Source organism: Thamnophis sirtalis, unplaced genomic scaffold (assembly GCF_051295495.1).
Source record: "Thamnophis sirtalis isolate CommonGarterSnake01/CBP01778 unplaced genomic scaffold, rThaSir2_p1.2 scaffold_5, whole genome shotgun sequence".
Taxonomy (NCBI): domain Eukaryota; kingdom Metazoa; phylum Chordata; class Lepidosauria; order Squamata; family Natricidae; genus Thamnophis; species Thamnophis sirtalis.
The window spans coordinates 61,585,247-61,612,906 of NW_028261385.1; the positions used below are offsets into that span (position 1 = coordinate 61,585,247).

Below are 27,660 nucleotides of genomic sequence, written 5' to 3' on the forward strand. Positions count from 1 at the left end.
GAGTGGCCTCAGCAGCAGCTCTTCAGATTTTTAATGGATATGATTCTCAGCCTTTTGAGTCACAACTGTTTAACAATGACCTGAGAACATACACAGGTGGTAAATGTACTGTATAAGCAGCAGTGTTTGGACAAGGAGGTAGGTGTCACATGAATGGGTGCATGATTTAATATGATTACTAACTTTATATCTGGATTCTCATGTTAAACCTACCCATGGTTTGCTCCATCACATTTTACTGAAGAAACAACAGTCAATGCTTCCTTGATTTATCAACCACAATTGAAACTTAACTTATGAAATCCTAGTAAACTTAATAAATGCTCCATCAGACACATGGATGATTGTAATGGTCCAGAAAATGTTTCAGCGGTTATTCTGACTTTGCATCCATCTCTTAAACAGAATAAGGAGACATTCTCAGAGATTGAAGATTAGATTCTCCATGTTACATGCTGAGGAGATGATTATCTTACTGTGATCCATTTTAACCAGTGGAGGTTTAATGATAACTAGCTCAGCATCATGGAGGGAGAAACCAAATTTTAAAGGCATCTCTGGAAGAGATGTTGACTCTGTGTCTATGTGTGCATGCACATATAGGGAAAGGGACTAATTGCAATATTTCTCAGCTCAATTCTCTGCTGTAGAGATATAATAGGTTAGCCACTGCTGCTGGGTTGGGAAAGGAATGAGGGATTGTGAGAACAGCTGGAGAATTGTCATGAAATGTTGAAAATAAACATCTCATCACTGCAGCAGCAGCCAGTGGCACTGAAGCTGCCCCAACTTCACCTAATTTCATTCCTTTGGGAGTTTTGGTTCCCAGATTTTGGACACATTCTGTAAATTAGCTCATTTGAGGTATCAAAATAGTCTTACGATGCACATTTCACCCAGTTAAAAATCATGGCAATGAGAGTTGTAGTAGCATATAGATAGATACAGAGATCTCCTGTCTGTGATTTTTTTAAATGCCATTGGGCAAAGCTCTTCTTGGTCTCGTGACAAAAAAGTTTTCATTCAACAAAATATTTTGACTGGAAAAACCAAAAAATAAAAAAGAGTGTTAATCAGTTATTTAAAACTGATTTCCATAGAAAAGTAAACTTAGAAGCAGGGAAGTAGAAATGCAGTATTTATGCTAAATGGGTTCTGAAGAACCCATTTAGCATAAATAAACTAAAAAAGTCCAGCTAGATAAGAGTTTTTAAATGTGTAAACTAAAATAAACATACCACTGTGGACATTTTAAAAAAAAGTTGCTAAAGTGCTCTTAGTAATAAAAAGGAGGTTTTACATTTTTGTCCTCTTGACAGTAACTTAGAATATAAAGGATTTCAGTTACTTTACGACACAATTTGACACATGGGAGATAATCTTCACCTTTCAAATGCAATTAACACTTTCTGAGTGAGCACTGCAGAGTGTGAAATGGGATTTAGTAAAACAAATGAGATTTTTTTTAATACCTAAAGAGCTATTGAATTAAGAATAAACTCAATACTGATCTCATTATGTGTGCTTCAGCTGAATCTTCAGCTTTCCATATAGACGCAAGAACCTTGACCAAATGCAGCAGTATTTCAAAATCAAGACTCAGTCAAACTAGTACTAGCCATGCAGAGGTAGTATTCACTTACTTTCCCTACTGGTTTGCAAATGTGAGCGCGCCCTTCCATGCATGCAAACGGCCTTCCGTGCATGTGCTTTGATCACAGATGTGGCTTGCATGCATGTGTGTGGATTAAAAGTGTGCCTAAATAGGACAGCACAGAGCTGGGGCAGGTGGGCGATTTCTACTACCAGTTCTGGTGAACCGGTCCGAACCGGCTGAATACCACCTTTGTAGCAATGGCAGCAAAAAGTCACTGCTTCTGAGTGATGACTAAGAAGGAATGCATGGAGTTTTAGGGCTAGGTTTACCAGATTTGCAGCAAAAGAAGGACGTGCCTTTTTGTCCTCATGCACTTTATGTGGCAGACCCTTAAAATGAAACATTGTCTGGCTTTTGGAGTATTTAACAAACTATCTCTTCCTAAGCACCTTTTCTCTGAGGTTCAGCACTTCCTTAAAATGTTAAGACAACTTAACAAGCTGCACCTGAAGTTGACAAGACCTTAATCAGTTACACCCTAAGGCCTTTGCCTCCTAACCAGCATATGGCTTGCAGCTGTGAGTGCCCTAGGCAAAAAGCAATTGCTAGTACATTCCTCTCAATGTGTATTCCCTATTGTGTGTCTGTTTAGTCACTTGTAAATCCTTCCACTCCAATGAATGTAAATACAAATATTAAGCAGTGTGTCCTCCTTGTCCTTGGAATTAATGTGAAGAAATGAAATTGCCAGCTGTAATTTGCTTTGAGATAGGGCATTAATTTCTGCACAAATTTCTGTACAAATTTCTTCTAAAATATTTCCATGCATGGATCACAAGGATACTTAAATTGGAATACTTACCATATTAGTGAAATTATGTATCAAACCATTTAACTTAATATACAGTATGGCTTATTTTGTTTGGAAATGTATACAATAAGTTAAAATGTTAAAAAATAAACAGTCCTGTTTTTAGGAAGTCAGCCTAGTGCTGTGTCCAGATCATGATGAGTAAGTTTTCCATTTGAATTTCCACTGGACAAATTGCACCTGAAATCTTACTTTTCCTCCTGTTTGCTACATTTGAGAAAAGCTAGAGCAGTGTTTCTCAACATTAGCAGCTTTAAGATGAATGGCGGTTTCTGAGTTAGTTATCGCTTCTCGGCCTTTTGGCTAAGATCAAGTGTAGTATCTGAGTTAGCATACACATGTTTAAAGTTGCCAAGATTGAGAAAATATGACATAAAGTTTATCTAAAAGAAGAATATGGACCTTTTACACTAAACCGTTTTAAAAGTTCAGTAGAGGACTAATGGTAGAACAGATTATCTTGAAAGTAATAAGTTCTTCTTGGAAATACTTAATAAGAACTTTAATATACTACTGGTGTGCTGCAGTAAGCAACGAATGGGATCAGTTGCAAGATCAGTTCTATCACTAGATACAATGGTCCATTAGATTCAGGAAACAGATGCTGAAGGAGATGAGGTCAATAGCAGCATCCTTAATTTTATCTTATTACAGAACTTGCTTTTTGCCAGAGAAAACATCCTATTTATTAAGATGGTGGTGATGGAACAAATCATCCCATCACTAGAAGTCAGCTGTCAGTCCAGTCACCTTCTGTAAAGAAGAAGAGGCATTACTTTATTCTGCCTAACTGAATAAATACTTGCATTTGTGATTGTGTATCTGATCTCACCAACAAACATCTGAGCTGTGGAAGGGATTCATAGAAAAGAAGTTTTGTCTACTTAGTCCAGGGATGTCAAACTCAGGTCATCATGGCAGTATCACATGATACATTGGGACTTTTTCACCTCCACTAAACTGGGTGTAGGTGTGGCCAGTGCATGACGCATCTGAGCCATGGGCCAGGAGTTTGACAGCCCTGACTTAGTTAAATCTCATCTTTCAGTTTTAATACTCTGCTAAAGCAACACTTTTAATTAACATTCCGATTTAGAAGAATGAGCATTAAGGAGTGGAAAAATTTCAAATGTAGATTGGTTCTGCAAAATGTGCACAGACTCAATCTTAACTCTGTTCCCATTAAGGCTAACAGGCACTTGTCATGAGGAATGTTGCTACATAAATACTATAAAAATAATAAATAGGCTGTTAATCTTTGACTAATGTCAACCTCATACTGGAGTCACTGGAGAAGAGCCTGATGCTGGCAGAAGAAGAAGGGGACGACAGAGAATGAGGTGGCTGGATGGAATCACCAAGGGAGTTGGCGTGAGCTTAAATGGATGCCAGAGGATGGTAGAGGACAGGAAGGCCTGGATGAACATTGTCCATGGGGTCACAATGGGTCAGACACAACTTTGTAACTAACAACAACTTCTTAAATGCATTTAACTTCTCTAACTTGCACATTTCAGTATGTAGGTTTAAAAAAAAAAGATTATGGTGGTAAAAGCACCAAGTACACTGTAATAGATTTACCAGACTTACTGTGATTGCAATTTCCTTTCCCTATGTATATCAGTGCCTGTACACCTTAAGACTAACAATATAATTCTTTTTTATAATTTTACAATCTTTAGACAAATACATACAGCGTTGACATAACCTTTCCTTTATTATAGCACTGTATCGTTCATAGCTGCACAAATAGCTTTCGATTACATTTCCCCCCATTTTGGTGCACACTGAGGAAAAGTGTTGTACTTTGAATACTTGATATGTGCAAAATAAAATCCTTTAGATCAGGATAACTCTTTAATTGTTTTGAGATTTCAAATGTTAAACTTCTCATTTAAAGGACTAATTTAAGAAATGCTGATTCTCTCAACATGACACTTTGATGAAAATACACAGAATTTGCCTTTGAACTCAGTGTATCTCCACAGGAACCTCACAAATATTAAAAGGAATATATTCATAGATGTAGAAGATCTCTTGTTTATTGCAATGGTTTCTTTCTTCATCAGGCAACTATTGCACCAGCATGAGAAGAGATTGTTCCCCTTAAATTATGGGATTTATACAAAAGCTAGATGAGTAAGGGCCTTCATTTGGATTCAAAAAGATGACTTCTTGCATTAGGAATTGTGGTATTATCTGTTAGACAAGATTAAAAGTGGTCTTTTTGAAAAGAATGTTATTGTTAAGACGGCATAGCTGATTTTTAAATCACAATTCATTAATTCTTTGGCTTGCTTATTGTGATTTAGAACAAGAGAGAAAAAGGGGTTGCCTAAAATGGCTAACAATATTATCTCATCTGCCACATGATGTAATAACCTTACTATTGAACTAAAATGGATGAACATTCATGATTCACTTTCAAGATTTGAATATAATTCAAATTGCATGCTTTTAAAAACCCGTCAAAAGGTAGGGGGAAAGTATCACATATTTATGACATAAAACACATTATTAATCTCACTGATTTGCCTTCTAAGTCAGCCTTCCAATCAACTCGGCTGACAGTTGGCCTTAAGCCATTATAGTTTTGAGTTTAGTGGCAGAGATTGGAAACACCAATTCAAATTTGACTTAAGTAGCTGGACATGATTCAGAATAGAGCTTATTTTTTAAGAGGCAATGGTTTCCTTCAATTTATCTTTAAGAAATAACTCTGAGACAGACATTGTACATCTCAGCAAGGTAAGATGCTGACATTTCATTTCCTCTCAAAAATTGCAATTTAAGTTTTTTGTGTTCTCTTACTTATGCATCACTTTTTGAAAATCTACCTATATATATTAAATTTCAGCTGGAGAATGTTCTTGTTTGTAAGACCATTTCGGTCCTTCCTGGGATATGTTTCAGCCAGAGAAGTATCTATTCTTTTCACAAATCCATGTAAAATTCACAATGAATTAATACACATTAGACAATTCTATTTCTCCAAAGCATTTGTAGAGAAGGCTTTTGTTGGTAAGGTTTTGGGGAATCTTCCTTGTAATAAAGTTGATGGGAACATAGCTGTCATATTTTCAAGTGTCTTTTGTTTTTAGGGCTCTGCTGTTCCAAATGCACTAACTTTGGTTTGGTATTCAGTGCCATTCAAGATTTCAAAGCCTATTTGTTTCCTGGTGAAAATTGGATGACAGACGCATATTCATGTTGAGCCCATAGCCCTTCAGTCTCTGGTAGGCATTTTTTTTAGCACATAGCTCATTAGTTTATGGTAAGAGGTATCAGCCAGCATAACCTAGTGAACTCGCAAGTCATCATAAAACAATGATAGGTAGTTTTGCTTACTGAGGTTCAAGAATGCATAAAAATGGACAGTGGGCTTGAGAAGTTGAGATTAACCTTAAGGTGAAAGTTCAATAACAAACATAAAAAAGATCATAAAGGCTTAATGGGATGTATAATAATAAAAAGCATCAAAAAGATTAAAGAAATGGTCTTTCAAATGATGATGTATGATTGCAAAAGCTGCACATTTAGGAAGAGAAAAGAAGAGATATGTCTTCAATTATGAAATTAGAGGCAGTTTACTAAAACTACCATGGAGTGGAAGAAAAATCAACTGATCGGGCCTGGATGAAATAGAGACTGCTATCATCACCTCAAGAGACCAGTCAGATACTGTATGAACTAGGGAAAAAAAAAACTAGATTTGGGAAAAATGAGAGAAACCAAACACAGTGGATCTACTTGGCAAGGAAAATATAAAAACATCCTTTAGACAGTAACAGGTGATCACTAGCTGCAGGTTTTGATAACCAGCATTATAATAATTAAGAGACATTTGATGACTTATGATTAATCTTCTTTGAACACTTCATTTCTTTCTTTAGGTTTGGTAGTAAATGTATCTCTTTTGAAAAACTCATGATATATTACTGGTATTTTGGGGGGTGGGGGTGGTGTTTGGCTCCCCTGAAAATTATTAGAAAAAGTTGGTCAGAACCAAAAAAAAAGATCTGTACTGTTTGGATTGCTTCACCAATTATGATTTTGGTGAATGTTGCCCTGAAAGGGCATCCTCAATTGTGACAAATAGGTATTTGAAAGCAAATACAATATAAAACCAGCTACATATTGAATGGCAAATTCTAATTTTGTGACATATTAAAATGTATCGTAGCTATTACATCTATTATAATGCATTAGTTTTTAAATTATTCAGGTCTACATACAGTTTCCACATACTGACTTTAGAATTGTTTAAGAAAGTGTTTTACATTACTGGATATTTTCATATTTTACCAAAGTGTTTTACCCAATTCTTTCATGCAGCTTTTTAATGCATAAGAAAATCTGATTATGTACCCTGCTTGAATTTTTTAACAGCCAAGTAGGTTTAATTCTTCCTCTTTGGTAATGTGCTTTGCTACACAACACCTTCTAAAAATATGTATAAACCTGAATATTGAACACTGTATGCTAACAACATCTTCAAACTCTTCTTTTAGTGCTTCAAAATGTTGTATGTACATTTTACAGGTAAGTGTGTCATCCCTTTAATTCCATTCTCAACAGCTCACTATTGAATTAGATTTACTTTCTACCAATGCATTTTACATTTTTTGTGGCCAGTGAGTTGTTGAAAGTTTTATTATGTAACTCAGTAAACTCAGTTACATGCTAAGATTTAAGTCCTGTTAATTGTTATTTGCTGTTTTCTCTCACTTTATATTGCATCTTAGATTTATGTTGTTCTCAAGAAGTTGTTGAGGTGTTTTCATCTTTTCCTCTTCATTCTGTTGCCACTATTTGAAAAGTCTGCATGTAACCTGGGAAAAATTGAAAAGGAGCTCTTTGCTTAGCCTGAAAGCCTTACTCTGTTGACCACAACAGGTGTTTCTCATCATTGACATCCAAGAATGAAGGAAAGGGACAATAATGAGGATACATGTGTAACAACTTCATCATCAAATGCTGTGACTTAATACTTGCATCAGATAAGATTATTGTCATTTTTTTTTACTGTGAGCACACTGTCTCGCATTAAAAATGAAATGCTGTTTCCTGCTTTCCAGAGAAAGTATATATCTACCCAAACACATACATAACACACATATACACATGCTAAATAGATTCATAAATGTATACCTGCACACAGGTGTGTATGTCTATGTATGTATGTATGTATGTATGTGTGTATGTGTATGTGTATGTGTATATGTGTGTGTGTACGTATATGTCTATGTGTATATGTTTGTATATTTGTATATTTGTGAGCCAGGGGGGCCCAGTGGTTAGAGTGCAGTACTGCAGGCTACAGCTGCTGACTGCCGTCTGCCTGCAATTTGGCAGTTCAAATCTCACTGACTCAAGGTTGACTCACCCTTCCATCCTTCCGAGGTTGGTAAAATGAGGATCCAAATTGTTTCAGGCAATATGCTGACTCTGTTAACCCCTTAGGCAGGGCTGGGAAGCACTATGCAGAGGTATATAAGTTTAAGTGATATTGCTATTGCTATATATTAATCACTGTCCATTTTGAATATATAGTGCAAAGAGGAAACTTGAGAGTTCACAAGATTGGTGCTATATGGAACAAAATTTGACTGAATGTAGATGTTCTGCTTTGGATACTACGAAGCCTCCACCTAGAAGGTAACAAGGAAAACAAGTCATGAAGAGGATATGTAGTGTCTCAGACAATTCTGTGTATTCTGCTCAAGCATTGCTTATATGCTGGATAGAAGGAAATGAGCTACCAATGATCTTTTCTGCCATCTATACCACCATCCTGTCTGAAACAGTAATGCTTCCAAACCAGACAATAATGAAATATGACAGGATGCTCTTGATTGTCCCTCTATAGATATCAGCATGCCATTCCAAATGGTAGTATTGGTGCACATGTTATCATTTTGTCATCTTTGTGGTTTGCGGTAGAATCTGTTGCTTCTTCTACTTTGTCATTGATAGCCATACAATTCTAGATCCAACTCAGAGGTGGGTTGCTGCTGGTTTTACTACCGGTTTGCAACCCATGTGCAATGCACTCGCACGTGTGCCAGATGCACGCTGTGCGTGCCTGTGCTGTTCAATGTAAATTGTTCTTTGCACATGCACAGAACAATTTAAAGTGAATTGCACACGTGTGGTCACTAAAAACGAAAACGGCAGCAGACCAGCAGCAGTGAGGGAACCAGTTTGGGGGCATGGCAAGGCTGGGTCGCTGCTGATTCTGCAACCCAGACCTGAATTCCACTACTAGTTTGGCTGATCCAAATCCAAGATATGTCTACAAATTTCTAAATTAAGGGACCATGGAATCAAGGAGTCTACTGGGGCCCATCCACATTGTTAGATGCTCCAGATTTCCACCTACCTTTCTTTCTTCCTCCTCTGCTTTCTTTTTCTCTTCCCATTATCCATCATTTATTTTTCTGCCAAGCAATAGGATAAGCACTTTCTTTTCTCGTTCTCTCTTTATAACTTTTAAAAGCTTTGGAATTCCAAGAAAAATTGAAACTGAGACATCCATTGGTTCTGTGGGATTATTTGTAGAAGCAAAGCAGATGAAACATAATTATCTTGTGTTCCCCGTCCACTATCTTTCAGAAAATGACATCAGAAACTAGGTTTATATGAAACTATGCTCTAATCTTAAAAAAAAAATTCCACAAACCCTGAGATATAGTTAAATTAAATGCCTTAATAAATAATCTAAAGGTTCTTAATACGTTTACATTTTGCCCATAACTTTAATTACACTACTAGACTCATGAAGCCAATGAGAGGATAGAGCAGGAGAACAAATGATGACTGATATATCAATCCCCAGTTCAGCCATTCTTCTTGTATATGGGAGATGCAATGGCATCTGTTTAAGCAAGCAGCCAAGATAAGGATGTGGAATGAAATCAGTTCTTACCATTATTCTTTCTCAAAATAAAAATACTACCTAGTAAGGCCTGGTGAATAAATCAAAATGATAGAAGGAACTACTTGCATGAATAAATGCTTCTTCACATGAATGAAAGTTGCCAATTTATCCCTTGAAGGAAAACAGTTATGAGCAAAAGAAAGGTTTCCTAACTATTCAAGCATGATATATATTATAAGTGGCAAAAGCATTTGATCAAAACCCAATTAACTTGTCATATAATTCTTTCTTTAGCTCATTCTCATTATTAATGATAGATCAGACATTCTGTTTGCAATCAGAAAATTGTTTTTCTAGGAGACCTTTTTGTCTGATTTATTTAAATGATTCCAAACAGTAGTTATACTGCTATAGGTTCCAATAGTAATATAATTTAAGGTAGTGAGATGTAAGGATGTGTGGAAGACAAAGGAAAGATCTTAATCATCTAAATGAAATTAGTTCTCCACAATCTGACACGTTAAAGATGTGCTGAGATTGGAACCCCTCCAGAACTTTTGAACCTGCACTTGAATGTGAATTTTCTCAGCAAGACTAGTTGTCAGCTGTAGGCTTTGATTCAACTTGATTCACATGACAAATTTAAACTCCTGGATCAGTCTAGTTGATCTTGTATAGTCCTTGATAATTTTGGGGAAATTCTAAATTTCAAATTCTTCTTCAATCTAACTATAATATCAATAGAAAGTATCCTTGGTATAATTAAATGTGCAATAAAAATTATGTATAACTTCATATCCCTTAAGCAGTTATCCATAGGTTGGGAAGATATATAAGCTGAAAGAAAAAAATAAATGGCTATGCTGTGTGCAGTATATGTGTGCAAGCTGAAACTTCAACATTATCCAGAATGTTTCTTACTAAGTTGACATCACATAATATTATGTATTTGTCTATGTAACTGAATTTTTTTGATACCTTAGTGAAATCTTATATAGTCACACTGTTTAGCATTGCTCTGATGCATTCATGTAAATTATATTCATTGATAGCTGGTTGTGTGTAACTGCTCCATCTTAAACTGAATGTGTGCAGCTGCTCCATCCTCTGCAGAGGTGATAGTTCTCTTCCCACTAATTTGGGCACTGCACATATGAGAGGTCAAGAAAAATTACAGCATCTGAAATATTGGCCTCAAGATGAGCTGCCGCTTCTGCTGCTATGGGCAGAGTGGACAATGAAATATACCATGGTTCGATTTTACAATCTTCCTGCATGTATTTCTGTGTGTGTATCTAGGTTCATAGACCTTGCTTATTGCTGAACTACAAAGAGCTAAAATAAAATCTGAGGATGGAGGCAACATATGATCTCTCACATATCTCTCAACATCCATAATCGGGAGGTTTACTCTCATTCACTATTGGTTGAAGGCCTGAATTCTTCTCTTATATTTCCATTACATATATCAATTATATAGTATATAATTGGGTAGGCAAATTTCAAGCACGATAAAAAAATATTTGCTCTGATTTTTGATCCAGCAATATCTTTTGCCTACTCCCCTACATACTGTACTATAGTAAATGAACAATATTTTTACTTAGACCAGCATTCTATGTAAGGCTGCTTCGCCCCTTCCCCCAACAAGCTACCAGATTAGACTGAAAATATTAAACAAATTCAGTGAAACCCAGTGTGGTTTCACTGAAAATTCAAATCAAATAATGATTATACAATAAAACAACAAAGCAAAAATAGTTTTTGCACCATAAAGGACTCTAATATTTGGCATGGGAGCAAGCAGGCAGTGAATTCCTCTCCCTCCTTCCCCTCTCCATAGTACTTTGAAAAGAGGCTCCAAATTAGTTATTTATTACATTTATATCAACTCTTTCCTCCAGGAGTTCAAAGGTGGCTTACTTAGCAAACCTTTCTCCTCCCATTGTTTTCCCGCAATAACCCTTTGACAGGTAATTTGATCTAAAAGATACTAATTGTTCTGAAATTATTCATTGAGTTTCCATTGTTAAGAATTTGATTTGAATTCATTCTCCTTGCTTTTAGGTCCAAAATCTTAGCCCAGGGGTATCAAATTCAAGGTCCAGGGGCCGGATTCAACCCCCAGGGTACTTAGATCTGGCCCATGGGGCCATCCTGGAAACAGCAAAGGACCGGCTCATGGTGCTTCTTGCAATAAAAATGGGCTCCTGAGTTTTGTTTTTCGCTGCCACAGCCCTCCCAAGCTCCATTTTCACTGGCAGAGGGTTACAGGAAGCTGTGGCAGCTGAAAACAGAGTTCTGGAGCCTATTTTCATTGGCAGAGCACTCGGGCCACCACAGGAGCCCCCAACAGGAGTGACATCAAGGTGGCCATGCCCTCCACCCCCCAAGGTCAAACACAACCCTGATGCAGTCCTCAATGAAATCGAGTTTGACACTCCTGTCTTAGCCAGTATACCCCACCAATAGCAATATAATTTTGACTCAGCTGCATGAGAGAGCAAGTGCTCTCTAATTCTAAAACGCTCTTTGCAGTTTAAGTCTGAAAAATCTTTGTATTCTTCCTGGTCTTAGTCAGTCAGTCAATCAGTCAGTCAGTCAGTCTCTTTCTCTCTCCTCTCTCTCTCTCTCTCTTTCTCTCTCTCTCTCTCTTTCTCTCTCTCTCTCTCTCTTTCTCTCATTCTCTCTATGGCAAAACCATATCCATATCAAAAGAGGAGAGAAAAAATATATCTGAGTTGCAAAACATAAACTTCAATGATTTCCTCCTCAATTGAAGTCAGAAGGCCTCATTAGTCCCTAGAAAGCATAATTCAATTTCCCTAGAGAATTGTTCATTTAGTGAGATTGTATTTTTCCTGCTGTCTCAGGAGAAATGAGAACTCCAAATTGGAAATGTAACTACCTTAGTAGTATTGATGTTTCCTTTGAGCTGTCACTTTCAGCATAGGTTCTGCAGACAGAGAACTCAAGATAGTGCTCGGTCCTCCTGTTAATCCCCACAACTTTCATTCTGTGTGGTAGACTAGCTACGACAGAGTGATTATGCTGACATCACTCACTGAGCTTCTGTGGCTAAGGGTGCAGTAGAACATGCCTCATCATTATATTAGAACTGTGTGGCGTTTGTAGGCAAGATTCAATTCGAAGGACATTCAATTGAATTTGAGTCTTTAGAACCATTTGAGGCACTGAATAGAATCAAGGACCTCTGAATCACTTCCCAAGATTCAGTTTTAGGATCTTCTGCTTTTGGAGATTCTCTCACTGTTGCTGTTTCTTTTCTTTTTACAGGTATGTAAATTGAAGAGGCAACTTAATAATAAGAGCACGCCATAATAGCTATATTAATCGAAAAAGCCAGTGGTCAGGGCATTGTAGAGCATCCTCAGTCTATAACATAAACGTCCTTTTTGAATATCTTTTGATCACTTTTTTTCCAATTGACAGTAGGACAGATTCTATATTGTTTCAGCAGAATATTCTAAACTCTATATGGGACAGTTTGGAGGCTATTGTGCTATCTCTATTATCCTCGAGGTGAAAGCTCTCTCAACTTAGTCTTAATTCCTATTAATCTTTGGAGGTGTTTGTGTTGTTTTATAGAATTAATTGGTCAGTGCTTTTTTCTAGATTTTTTTTAAAATTCCCAGTTTAATCTACAGCTCAAGGATTGCTTAGAGTTCTCCCATCAAAATATTCACTAGCTTCAATAGTACGTAGGTTTTCTTTTTCTTTCAAATATATCCAGCTTCAGTTAGGCATTGCCTCTTTCTGTACTTTAAAAAAGGGGTAGGAGAAAGATTTTTTTAAAAAAACATACAGTAAGAAACCCATAAAATTATTTAGCCAAAAATTTATGGAATTAATATCCTTTAAACCAGCAACCATTTCTGCTATGTTCATTATATCTTGCTTTTGGTATTTTGATTTTTTTTAATGGCTATTTTTTTTTTATCAAATCAGATCTTGAACTTGTTTAAGTTAATTCTTTCTCCTTTCAAATCTCAAATTTGAATTAGACTCATTTTCAGTGTTACTGATGTCTTCCTTGAGAAACTCAAAAGGCGGCTTCTCTAATGGATCCCTAGGGATTCCTAAGCAGGCAGTAGTTCCACATCTCGCAATGTGCTTTCAGAGTAACACAGTTGGATTCTTTTGTTTCTGTGAAACAAGGAAAGAATCATATCACTTCACCCTTGGATCCATCGATGTGTGTAGTGTTATAATAACTTTCTGTCAGTATCATTTTTGTATAAAAGTAGCATTTTAAATTTTGTAAGGTTAAAAATAGGCATTTTCTTTTCTGGCACAATGGAGGTAGTAAAGTCCTCAGTTTTTAATCTGAAAATTAAACAGCTGGATTTGTATAAAGTTCATTCCTGCAAAGACAAGTAACTGAAATTTCAAATATAATCCATCTGAAGTTGCACCTCAGCAGCAACCTGGGCTAATTAGCCCTTCATCTGTATACACTTTGTCAAAATAAGAGCAAATTTGTTCTAGTAGTCTTGTAGTCACGTCTACAAATAGCAGTTGGAGCAAAGCAATGTTAGTGTATAATTATTTCTTCCACCTCCTGCACCCTTCTGCTTGATATATTAGCTTTTCCCTACTCAAATAAGACAATGATACGAGGCTGCTGATGACTATTTTTATAACAAATTACTTTGCATGGTATAATAAGTATAACCCACAGTGGAACTTCCTGTCAAAACATGGATCAAAATCACAATGAACTATCAAATATTTTCAGTTCGAATGATTATGGATACTTTTTTCCTCATGTGAATATTTTATATTTCTTGGCAGCTATGTTTTCAGTCATGTGTGCTCCCTATTCTTAAATCCCTTTATGTTTTATAGAGGCAAGAGATACAAATAGAAATAGGAGCAGCGGTTAATGAAAACAGAAAGCAGATGAAATAAAACTTATTGGCAATACTGAGATCCTAGTGAGCCTTCCCTGGAAACATATGGGCTTATTCAGAGGTTTGGGACATTCTCCAAAATATGATAGGACTTCTTTGAAGCAGGATGAATTGGACAGCATTGGAAATTGTGTGTTGCATACCTGATTTGCATCATCACTGCAAGTCCCATTACTTACAGTAAATTTAAATATATAAGTACTATGGGAAAAGTAAAGCAGCAAACATCCTTGACCCAGGAACATGTTTCTATCTCCCCCTAATTTTTTTCTTCAGAAACACATTCATTTTGCTCCTAGCTAGCACTAGCACTTAGACTTGTATACAGCTTCATAGTGCTTTTAGCTTTTAGCTTAGAGCCCTCTCTAAGTGGTTTACAGAATCAGCATATTTCCCCCAACAATCTGGGTCCTCATTTTACCCATGTCGGAAGGATGGAAGGCTGAGTCAACCTTCAGCTGGTGAGATTTGAACTGCTGAACTGCAGCTAGCAGTCAGCTGAAGTAGTCTGTAGTACTATAATCTAACCACTGCACCACCTCAGCTCCTCATTTCTTTCTTTCTTTATACTACCACACTGAAGTTTCATGAGAGACCCATGAATAATTTAATTATTTGACTTGAGGACTGCTGCAATCAAGAAAGACTATCAGCAATTACATACATCTTTCAAAATATAATACAATATCTTTGGTATAAAGACAAAAAAAGCATCAAAATAAACCAAAGATCTATAACAAGTGGCATCAACTTTCTCAGAATCTCAAATAATCTAATTTTTCATAATGTACCGACAGCTAATAATTATCATATTTTTAGAGGTTGACTATTCCCAAAGTACAGGCACCCAAGAAATAAAAGAGAACACCGAAGTCTCCATCCTTCTTGCTTATAAAAGTCAGGAACTACAGGTAGATTCTCCTAGAAAATCCAAGTTAAGTAGGTCAAAACTTATTGGATAAGGTGGTACTCCAATGCCAAGCCATGCGGGGTCTTAAAGGTCATAACTAACACAGTGCATCATATACTCCATGGACCAAGGACCTGGAACAAAGGTGTCAATGATATATCAGCAGTTATATTGCAGTTTTTGGGATGAAGTGAAACTTCCTAGAGGGTTCCTATTCAAACTTCCTATTCAAAGAGTTCAAGTAGATCACATTACAACAGTCCAGACAAATATTGGTGTATAGAACTCCAATTGTCCACCAGCCAAAGTTGGGAACAGCTTCTCCTTGTTCATCCAGCAGTAGTCATGAATCCCAAAGACTACCAGGTAGAGACAGAACTAGATATGTCAACAAACCCTGACCAAAAAAAGAAACAATACCTCCATCAACAACCTGTTTCATCCTTTCCAGCCTCTTATAACCTCAAAATAATTGAGTCAAAAGATGAATAGGATTTCATTATTCACAAAGTTTCAAAAAGAAAGGAGTATTCTGACTGGGAATCTCCTATTGGAAGAAGAAGATTTGTCTTTTCTTTATGTCAGTTTCTTGACTAACTGATCCATCTAAAACTTCTGTTAAAAGGGAGAAGATAGGAATGTTGCTTTTCTTCCCATCATCATTTTCTGAGTAAAAATTTGGTATGCATAATAGTGGCAATATCTCATGTGCGCATTGTTAGTCCATCCCTCAGCTAGAAACTTTTGGGTTTTTAATGCTGAACTCTTATTTGGGGCAGCACCAAGAATAGTTTATTGTAATTTATTTTTGAAATGCAGAACATGTTATCATCTTGTCTATGGAGATTTTCAATCATCCAGGTCGTCAGTTCAGACTAACCTGAAGAAGCTCCTTGGTTGAGAATAAAAATGTCTTCTAGCAAAATAAGTCTAGTTGCCTTTTGAAAGGAATCACCTTTGGAACATGTCAACATCTTTTTGCTTGTAGTATGTCACTAGGCTAAGGAACTCCAATCCTTATCAACCTATATTTGGTCCATATGGTCATTTTTAAATATTATTAAATTATCTTTATTACATAGGTAAGGGGAAAAATCCAAAACTTGTGGATCAGAGGAATTGTATTTTATTATTTTAATATTATTTTATACTAATTCAAAGATAACATTTTAAAATCTAGTTTTTAATCTTGGCTCCATGAAGTTTTGAAAATGCCCTCTGCTTGAATATGTTGGTTTTCACTGAGTTCTATTAACCTACATCATATATCTCTTATTATTTAGCGTATGATGAAAACATGATGGAAGATAAATAAACATACACACAAAGATCTCTCTCTCCCTTGCTCACTCCCTCCCTCCCTCTCTCTTGTATCTCATGTGCCAATCTCAAATGCCAACAAGAAATAACCTGAACTAGCAAATCAATCTTCTTTTTAAAATGAATAACAATTTCAGAATAGTAATTCCATTGATTTCATGTGACTTTTACGAGATGACTTAATTCATATCAGATTTGAAATATATAATTTCTTTATAATATTTTCTAATATTGTTATATAGGCAAAATATTCAATGTGCTTGAATCGAAGTACTGCATGTTTCAATAAATATACAAGTGTCCCAATTTCTCATAAACTCATAGTACTTTACTGTATTCAAAATACAGTTTATGTGACAGATTTGAAAACAGCTGTCCCTATTCATTGATGTTTTGATGTTATAATGAATGTTATTGCTTTTTCCTTTACTCTTATGACAAAAAACTTTGCAAGTTTTTGGTATACATTCTCCCTTCTAAAATTTACATAATAGGTTGATTACACTGTAAATGGAGAAAAAATATCTTGACTAACAAGCAAATGGATGTTGTATTTCTACAAAATGCAACTCTGAGAAGTATAGGACAAATATTTTATGAATGTGAAACTTTTTTGGGGAGGGGGGAGGTGGAAGTATCTAGAACATTTTTGGTAATCTTTCAAGTGAATAAAGCTACAAGATGTTTTTACTTTGAATATGAAACCCCTCCTACCCTCACAGGAAACACAACCCCCCAAACAATCAGAACAGAACACCCGGGGGAAGAAGGCGGGGCTTAGCAGTGAGAAGATGGAGTTTTAGGCTACTCCTGAAATTCCTCTATACCAAAGGATTTTTGGACGGGTTCTTTGAACCCTAGCTGTCCCGGAGACGACAGTGAAGGTGGGGAGGGACCCAGGACCCCAGAGATATTACCAAATCTCTGGGGGAGGGTATTAACTCCCCGTGCCAATTCCTTTTTGGATTAGCTGCGTGCTAACTGAAACTGCAGGTTGCCCCTAAGAATGGAAGAAGTGATGTCATCTGGTAAGCTGATTTTATTACCCAAGAGAGACTGTTCGTGTTAAAAATTAAGCTAATTGAAAACCAAACAACAAGAAGATTTAGCGGCGAATTAGCTTTTCTAATGGATTTATGACTGGTGGTTACTTTACCTCTTAAATGCTTCAAGAAACTCCGCGACACCCTCCCCCCTCTGAATCTCCCTAAGTGGATCGTAAAACTTATCTCCTACTAATTAGCCCGTCACAATTCGACATTTTTATTACTTTACTATCTAGTTCTGTTTACAACTAGATAAGATTGACAGCCGGTAAGAGACTAAAAAAAAAAAAAAAAAAGTAAAAAGTGCTTCGAAGCCTGTGGGGAAAAAAAAGAGAGCTTCTATTTTAACTACGACACATCATGGCGTCCCAAGATACCTCTAAGATTTCATTTCAGACTCTTTTCTCTGCGTGTAGAGGACTCTTTCATTCTTACCAAAAACTGGAAAGAAAACTGGATCAATTGATTCTAAAATATGAAGTTAAAACTGAGATCGTTGAATGCTTAAATGTTCCTGAAACACAAACGGAAAATGTGAGAAATGGTGTCTGGTCTATCTCAGAGGAAGAGAGGAGGGGGGAAGCCATAAAGACGACTCATTTAAAGAGACAGTGTGCAGAAGGAATGGAGAATCCACCCTTGAGAATTAAAGTTAAATTGGGAAGCTTTATAAGCCTAGGACAACTTTATTATTTCATCACCGACATTCAGAATCCAAAGGTGCCGAAATATTTTTGTTTGGACTTGCTTATGGAAACATTTGGTAAATTTATCCAACGAATGGCTACTGGACGGAGGAAATCGTGCTGTTGGAGGGACACAGGCTGACAGATGGGACAATACAATTTAAAATTAGCTAGATCGGATTACTTCAATTTGTAATAGATATAGCTGAATAATGACTGATATGGATAGCAATATATATAATTTGGAACTGGCTGATAGATTGATGAATACAATTGAAAACTAGTTAAACCTAATTGCTTTTTTGTGTAACAAATATTGCTGAATAATAATTGATATTGATAGCAATGTATATAATGTGGAGTTGATATGATAACTAACAATTGGATATGAGAAAATACCTTTAGATTATACATAAAGAGTATTAACTATAATAATTAGCACTATTAAAAAACTAAATAAAATCCATACAATCAAATGTTAATCAATACTGGGAAAATGTTATGATATATGATATAATTGAATATTATGGATGTTTAGCTAAAATAGAATCTAGATCGGATTACTTCAATTTGTAATAGATATAGCTGAATAATGACTGATATAGATAGCAATATATATAATTTGGAATTGGTTGATAGATTGATGAATACAACTGAAAACTAGCTAAACCTAATTGCTTTTTCGTGTAACAGATATTGCTGAATAATAATTGATATTGATAGTAATGTATATAATGTGGAGTTGATATGATAACTAACAATTGGATATGAGAAAATACCTTTAGGTTATACATAAAGAGTATTAACTATAATAATTAGCACTATTAAAAAACTAAATAAAATCCATATAATTAAATGTTAATCAATACTGGAAAAATGTTAGGATATATGATATAATTGAATATTATGGATGTTTAGTCAAAATAGAATATGAGGATTTCATGATAATAGAGGATTTTACAAATAAGTAAATGAACTGCCAGCATGTGTTATGGACTAATTCCTTAGCATAACTAAGGATGAAGGATGTTTAAATAACTATAATAATTAAAACCGGAGGTATAATGATGTTGATATGGTAAATATTCGAGTTAAGATATTTGAATTAATAGGAGTCAACGGAAGAGAAGCACCAAAACATGTTGTAACCAGTTGATATACTTCTTATTTTTTCATAATAGACACCTGTGTTTTGTTTTGTTTTTCTGATTGTTGTTTTTGTCTTTTTCTGTATTATCTGTAATTGATTGATATATTAAGAAAGATGTTGTACCAGTTTTAAACTAAAACTAAAAAACATTTAATAATAATAAAAAAAAGAACAGAACACCCCTCCACCAAATAATGACACACTTCCACCTAATCAAGACACACCCAAGCCCCCATTCAATCAGTTTTAAACCCCTACTGGCAGTTAAAACTTAATCCCCTACTGGCAGTTAAAAAAAAAAAAATTAATCCCCTACCAGCAGTTATAAGGAACAAACAGCCAAGGTCCCACACTACTCCTGGAAACACCAAACCTGAAGTAGTCAGCAGCAGCCTGAAGATGACGAATGTGACTTCGTCGAAACGTCGCCAAGACATCTCCAATTCTACGCGGGAGAAAACCCGAACAACTAGAGACCTACATATATATATATATATATATATATATATATATATATATATATATATATATATATATATATATATATATATATATATATATATATATATATATATATATATATATATATATATATATGTTCTACCATCCTTCTATATTAAAACAATAATATAACTGCATGATAAATTAATGAATGAACAGCAATTCATTAATGAATCTATTTGGATAATTATTTTGCTTTTTAAATATTTTCTTCTGCTGTTTAACCAACAACATTTCTAATCTTTCATGATGAATTATATCCTGGATTTAGTAAAAACTGATATTTCTGTTCTTGAGTTGAATTTGAAATTTCTGAGTTGAATATAAAAGGAAATGAGCATCCTTTTCCTTTATGATCAAAAGAGTAAAGTAGAGTAGAGTGGAATAAACTTTATTGTCACTTTGAATGTACACTAATTAGCATACATTAAAATGAAATTCTGTTGCATACAGCTCTCAAAGGGTCATCACCTCCAATATAAACTATATAAACATGAGAAAATAAATAAATACAAACTTATGCATATGTCCACATGCTGTTTATTACAATTACAGATTGTAACATACAGGATGACTTCCATTCACAAAGTCACAAAGTTCAAATGCTAATAGCATAAAATAGAAGAAGTTTGGTGATTTTGTCTGGTTACCTAAACTGTATAAATACATTCCTTCAAGACAAGTTTCATTCCTGGAGATTACCTCAACACATTCCCTTGATTTCCTTTGAAACAATATGTATTGCCACAGACATCATCTGATTTCCAAGGATTAGCACTTCCCTGCAATGCCTTTTTGAGCAATGGAACAATAATCTTTGCATCTCAGAGGAAACATACTAGAGAGTAAAGGCATGATAAAGGTCTTAATGAAAGTGGTCTAATCTTGTGGAATTGGTGAGTACACAGGAAGTGAAGCTGTAGGTTTCATATACGGATGAGAAAAAAAGCTAAAATGTATGTTGGAAAATATTAACTGTTATCACTTAGATTGTTGTGGATGTGTATGAAAGTAAGAATCCATTAGTGGTGATAGCTACAAATTATGGTATACACAATGTGGATAGAATTAAAAAAAAACACCCAGACATGAGGTTGGAGTGGGGGTGGGGAATTGTGCAATATCCTAAATAAATGTGATCTGAGGTGGAAGGGAATTGTTTTAGAAGATGTAATAGATGAATGGGATTTTTTTTAAAAAATATGAACAAGTATTTGGAATGAATGAAAATAGTGAGAGGAAAAATACATACAGTGTAATAGAATAGTTGTTGTGCAAAGAAAAAAAAACATATAATATGTATTTAGAGAAAAATATGATTACAGAAATGAAAACAGTATATGAAACTGTGTGGATATGGTGGAAGCCACATAGTTTGCAAGAATGGTTCACAAATATAAAGTGACATGGAGAAGAGTAGAGAATGGGGTTATTGTAAACTCGATTTAGGTATATTTCTTTTTATGTTTTTTTAACTAGTGAATTTTATTTTATTCACTTACTATTATTCTTTTTCTGCATTTGGCATAATACAAATGGGTATGTATGTTTATATCTGGAAAAAGGTGAGGGAAGGCTTCCATCTTCAATAGACCAGTTCCAAGAAAATTTCACATGCAGTTTTTGCTATTTTGAGAAGGTCTGCCAAATGTATAATGAAAAGTGAAATCTATTTTAATTTATTTATTTTTATTTTATTATTTTTATTTACTTTTATTTTATTATTTTATTTTATGTTTATTTTGCTCTTTCTTAGTATACAGTCTTCACATTACTTTTTTACATTACTATGAGAAAGGAATTATTCTGATTTTTTTAAAAAATTGCAATGTTTAGAGTCAGGGTTAGTGTGTTATTTCCTTCTTCTCTAAAATTAATAAATTAATAATTAAACAATATTATATTAACCAAACACACTGTTGATTTTTACCTACCCTTGAGTACTTCACTTTTTACCATCAGTTGTAAGTTCGCTACACATACAAGTTGACATTACTTTTGTTCCCTTTTATTTAACATGAAACCATTTTTTTCACTTTTGTAATGTATTTTGTTATGCTGAAATGCTGTTGTCTACATAAGTTACACTGCTAATGTTTCATTCTGTAATTTTGATTCCATCTGATCAGCTCTTCTAATCTGACCACAGTTTCATTTGTTGTGCAAATTAAATAAATATGGGAAAAATGAAATCTACTGACTTGCTCCACTCTTTATTCAGACCCATTCTATTTTTCCAAATTCAACTTATACTAGATTTTTTATTATACAGATTCATTATACAGATTCTCCAGAAAAAAAAGTGTTCTGAAAAACATTGATTTTTTTAAAAAAAACATTATTATAAACTATTAAGTCTGTGTCAATTTTTAGCAACATAGGAAACTATTACCCTTAATCCCAAAGGTGCTTTTTCAAGAGGCAACTGGACTTTCTGGTTTTTCTTTGAAGATGCTTCGCTTCTTATCCAAGAAGCTTCTTCAACTTTGACAAAGTTTCTTTGACAAAGTTTCTATCAGGACTCAGGAAGCATGCATTCTTTGTTCTGATCCCTGTCTTTTGGAATGATATCCTCCTTGAGATCTGTGTGTTTCCCACCCTGATGATATTCAGAAGTCTTTAAACATTTGTTCATTCTGCCAGATCTTGGTTTAAAGTGGTTATGGAATCCCCGTTAGTTGCATATTTGTGACAAATGGAGTGTAGTTTATCTGGATCTGGATTTTTTTTCTTTTATGAACATTGTTTTTCTTTTTTTTTTCTTTTAATATAAGGAGCCCAGAATCATTCTTGTGTTAGGTGGCCTCCTAAATAACTAAGTCAGTAAATAAATGTTGTCTGACATAGCACTTTAACTCATCTTATCCCCTGCAGGGAAGCATGTTTAGTCAACACCTATCTAAGAAGTGACAGCAGAAACTGTTTGTGTTGGAAAACATGCTAGAAAGTTATCTCATTGTCTATGCAGGAACAAGGAAGAGAAATATGCCTAGAACAGTTATCAGATACATACAAGTAAGTAGAAAGGAAATATTTTAAATGTATATGTAATACACAATTTAAGTCTTACAAACAAATAATAATATTGAAACCAGATTGAATACTTTGCTTGACAACAAAAATATTTGCTCTGTGGTTCACAGAGCTGTTATTATAGAGGACCGAGAACCTAAGAAATAATTCAATCTGACCTCATTAGAGCTATACTTTTGAGTTCCACAATGTGTCATCATACATTTTGTGCTTGGAATCAGGACTAGTCACTGTTGAAGTTTATCCAAGTCTGTGCCAACTCAAATTCTGGTTAAAACTACTTCCCATGGAGAAATCTTTGGCATCCCCAATCCTTGATGATAATTTTGTAGCCTTCTGGAAGATAGAGGTGCTTGCATACCTAGATGTTGTGTTCCCTCAGATCAATATTTAGTTTCATGGGTTTCAGAGAGCCAATTTTAAATTAAAAACAATGGATTCTTGGTCTTGATTTCCAGAATGTTTGGAACATCTCTCCTACTGAAAAAGTGGTTTATTTGCTTTTCTGCTACCAATTATCTTTCAAACAATTTGGCCATCCTGCATATACTGTCCATCTTCTTGGCAAAAATCAATGCTTTACTTTGCATGATTTTAGAAAGGAGATATGAAAACATTTCATCATAAGATAATCTTTACCCCCACTCAGAAAGAGGGAGTTACTGAGTGAATTCATCATGTTCTACTGTAATATTACACTGTGTTTTGACTTAATAATTCTTCTGCTTACTAACCATTACGGTAGGTCAGAGATGAATGTAACCTTTCTACTAATAGACTTGTCATTTCAGATTTCTAGAAAAGTTTGATAAATTCTGTTCAATTGCTAATACTGCACAGACTCTTGTACTTTAGCTCTGATTTTCTAATCTAGAAATAGGAATATCTAGAATATTCTTCACTGTGACTGAAATTTAATTATAATTATATACCTGATTCCTTTTCTTGATTCTGCTGTTAAGTGAAACCTAAAATCAAGTATCTGGATTTTTTCCCCTGACCATAATTCATTATCTTGTTGACAACTTTAAAACTCAGCTATCATTTTAAACACAGAGTTCAACTTGTATGGACATCTTGTTATAGTTTTTATTCCAAATCTACCTTTAACCTTGATGATTATTATAATCCCACATATAGATATTGTATTTAAGGAAGTGATTTTTAATGAATTGGAATATTCTGAGAGAAGGAATAATTCACACTAGCATAATTTAATTAGACTATATTTAGAGATACTCTCCTATATTTAGAGATACTCTCCAGGGTTTCTGTATTATAATAAATCAGCTGATAAGGGAGAGCAACCATGGTAATAAATAGACAGCATTAGGACAAAGAAGTGTGTATAGTTATCAGAACAAATTTCATATATGCAGAGTGCAAGTGATCCCGGCAGAACTATATAGAAGGAAATCAATATCTTATTGAAAAAAGTATTAGCAAAGGGATTTATAACATCTAGTATTTAACATTTTCTATAGTACAATAATCCAAGTACTTCAGTGTTCCACATACTTCCAGTAATTAGTAAAGGGCTGATACCACCTCCAGGGAGTTTGTAGTCTCAGCTAGCACATCTGTATTAGAATGTATTTCTCAGTATGAGCAAATCCCTATTAAAAACCTTTGTCTCATATGGACAGAGTTATATAAGAGTGCTAACTTCTTTCATAAAGGAAAGGCATTAAATATATATTAAAGAAATACAATAACTAGTCATGTTAAGTTTTTACACTTTATATAGTGTTCCATAAGGGAGATAATTGAGAACACATTAAATCAGCAAAATGATGCTGAACACTCACCTACTCTTCACCAAAGCACCTTTCTATGGAATTATTTCTCATTTAGCAGGATTTGTTTTTTTTTTTAAATGACAAAGTAATGGAATTGTGATGGAGTTATAAGTAGCAAAATGATACATGGTGCTTTTTGAAGAACCACTTGCTTTTGTAACATGTCATCAACATCTAGGTAATATTAAGAGTGGATGAGACTACAGACATGTTATGTTGTTATCTGAGATGATAGTGGTAACAAAGCTGTGGGATTTCAGCAACAAAGACATAGGTTTTTCTATTTTTCTTCTGCCATCTACTGATTTCTACCCACATAGGATAGCTCTAATTAATAATCTTAGCTGAAGGAAACTAAACATCAGATTTCATAGGAATTCTAGAAAACACCAAACTAAATTTTCTAACTATAATTAGAATAGGAAGAAAATTACCACTACATCCACTTTCTATAGTAGCAAGTGTTTTTTTAAAAAAAACAAAGCCAAGAAATTGGCTTAAGTTGAAAAAAGTATAGATTTATTTGAACATGGTATGTGTATATTTGTGTGTGGGTGGGTGTCAAGTAGTATTTTCAAATAAGAGAATGGAATTATTGATGCCTTATTATATGACACTAGAATAGTAAATAAAGAAAAAGGAAATCTGGAGCACTGGAATTGGGAATATCTTTTGGCAATTTTTTAGAATATATTCTTTGGTCTTAATTTAATGTTTAAAACTGGATTCTTAAGTTGATCCTGCTATGAAGAACCAAATGCAATATTTGGGAACTTTCACTTCAAGTGACTGGTGGAAAAAATGAATCAGTGCACAAGTATATTTAAAAAAAACATAGAGGAAAAGGAAGCATCTCAGGAAATTTTTATTCATTCATTTTGTCAAGCATGAATTAGATAATAGGTATATGTATAAACATGATTATGGATACATGAAGTGGATACAAATACAAGGGAATATTAGGAGAGAGACGGTAGGCACTCTGGTATATTCTGAGCAGGTTTCAAACCATGGATATTCAGTACATCAAGCAAATGTTTTAATCTCCAAGAAGGACCTATAACACGATGACCAGAAGAGGAAAAGCTGGAAGAATGAAGACACAATAACCAATTGAGTTTCAGATCTTATGGGCCTGAGACTCCAACTTTGAAAGCACTTCGTTTAAACAGTAACATATTATTTTCAATTCTTTTCAGTCTGTTTGCATCTTGTCTGTGTAGAAACTCAAAACAGGAAGCTGCCAGAAGTTTAGCTAGATGAGAATAAGAACTGCATGCTTGATAAGAAATGCTGAAGACAGACCCCACACAGAAACTATAGCTGGATACATAGGAAGGGGTTAGAACACTACCTAGAACTTGTTCAGCTTGGGCTGTAGGGCAAGCAGAGGTATAGGTGGTATAAGTCATGCTAAGAACACCTGAACATGCTGAACAGCATTACTTATAGACATGTTATATTGATAATAAATTTGTAACCAATCATTTTATTGCTGGTTTCAATTGTCTGTATCCTAAGGTAAAAAATAGAATGTCAGTCTTGTTCAATGGTCCCCGCAACTCCTTTGTTTGCCAATGGAGAGCTCTTTTGCTTCTGATCAGAAATAAAGTGACCAATTTCAACTTTCCTCAACCTTGCATTATTGATTTGCCCTTGCGCCGGGTAAATGAACCACAGATTGGCTCTTGGCCATCAGATCCAGAATAAAGCAATGCACAGAAGGCAATCAGACCATCAGCACAAGCCCACAAATACTATTTCCAGTTCAGTGGAGGAAAAAAAATGGGCATGAGGTACATAGAAGATGACAATGTTCTTTCCTACTGTCCAGACTCTATTGGTAGACCATACTCATGATCAAGCAACTCAGCAAATGCAAATGTAATCTCAGACACCAGAATATTTATTAAATTTATTTGCACCCATCTCACTGTTGAGAGAGTAACAACACAAGACTGTGGCCATTTGGGCATTAGGAACCAGCTCATGAGGTTCCAGATACTCTACTATCCTTCCCCAGGCATAGATTTAATGCTAAGCAATGTCTGTCTGTCTAGCTATCCAGATATCTAGCTGTCTAGCTATTTAGAATCTAGTTAACTATCTTCAATCTAATTTTTAGAAAGTTATTCTTAGTTTACAATCAATTAATGACTCATTCATTGTATCAGTGTAACATCACAAGTACTTAGTGCAGTATGCATTGCATATCAAAGTGGTTATAAGTGGCAGAGATTTTTTGATTTTGAAATACTGCTTTAGGCTTAGTTAGCTCTCTTGGGAAAGACTAAAGGAACAATAACTGATTTAATGAGCCATTCACAGTTTCACTGTGTAGAGCAGCAAAAATAAATGAAGAGAATGTATTACATTTATAACCTCTTCCCCAGGGTGTCCTCTTTTTAAAAGCTAAACCATTGTAACCCTAATTTCAATATGGATTGATAAATTACATCAGACACATCACAGCAGAAGACTATAAGAGGTGCTATGGAAATCTGATCAGTTTTAAGCTGCTGATTTACAAGTCAAGAAGACACTTGCATTTAATTAAAGTTTCTATTGCTTTATTAATTTATATTAGAGCAAGTCCTGATAATGAAGTTGCATTTGGCTATCAACTTTTTTTGGGGAGCTAAGGTAGACCTGAGATGGGATCAGTATCTTGTTCTGATCATCATTAGCAGATGATTATGATCATCATCATTTTAGCCATTGTCTATCCACTGCAGGATGAAGGCCTCATTCGCATGTTTCCAACCTATCTGGTCCTGAGCTTCCTTTTGCCAATCTTGTTTTAAGTATCTTTCAAGGATGCTTTTTATCAATTGGGATCTATTCTATGACTGCCTTGGTCCACCTGCTATCAGTTCTTCTTGCTATGTGACCAGCCCATTTCCATTTCAGTTCTTTTACTTTCTTGATGATAT

At 34.8% G+C, this 27,660-nt stretch overlaps 1 pseudogene; it reads left to right on the plus strand.

Annotated features, from left to right (window-relative positions):
* The first annotated feature begins 2,751 nt into the window (after nt 1-2,751).
* Nucleotides 2,752-2,875, plus strand: LOC148045401 (U2 spliceosomal RNA; annotated as a pseudogene).
* The last annotated feature ends 24,785 nt before the right edge of the window (nt 2,876-27,660 follow it).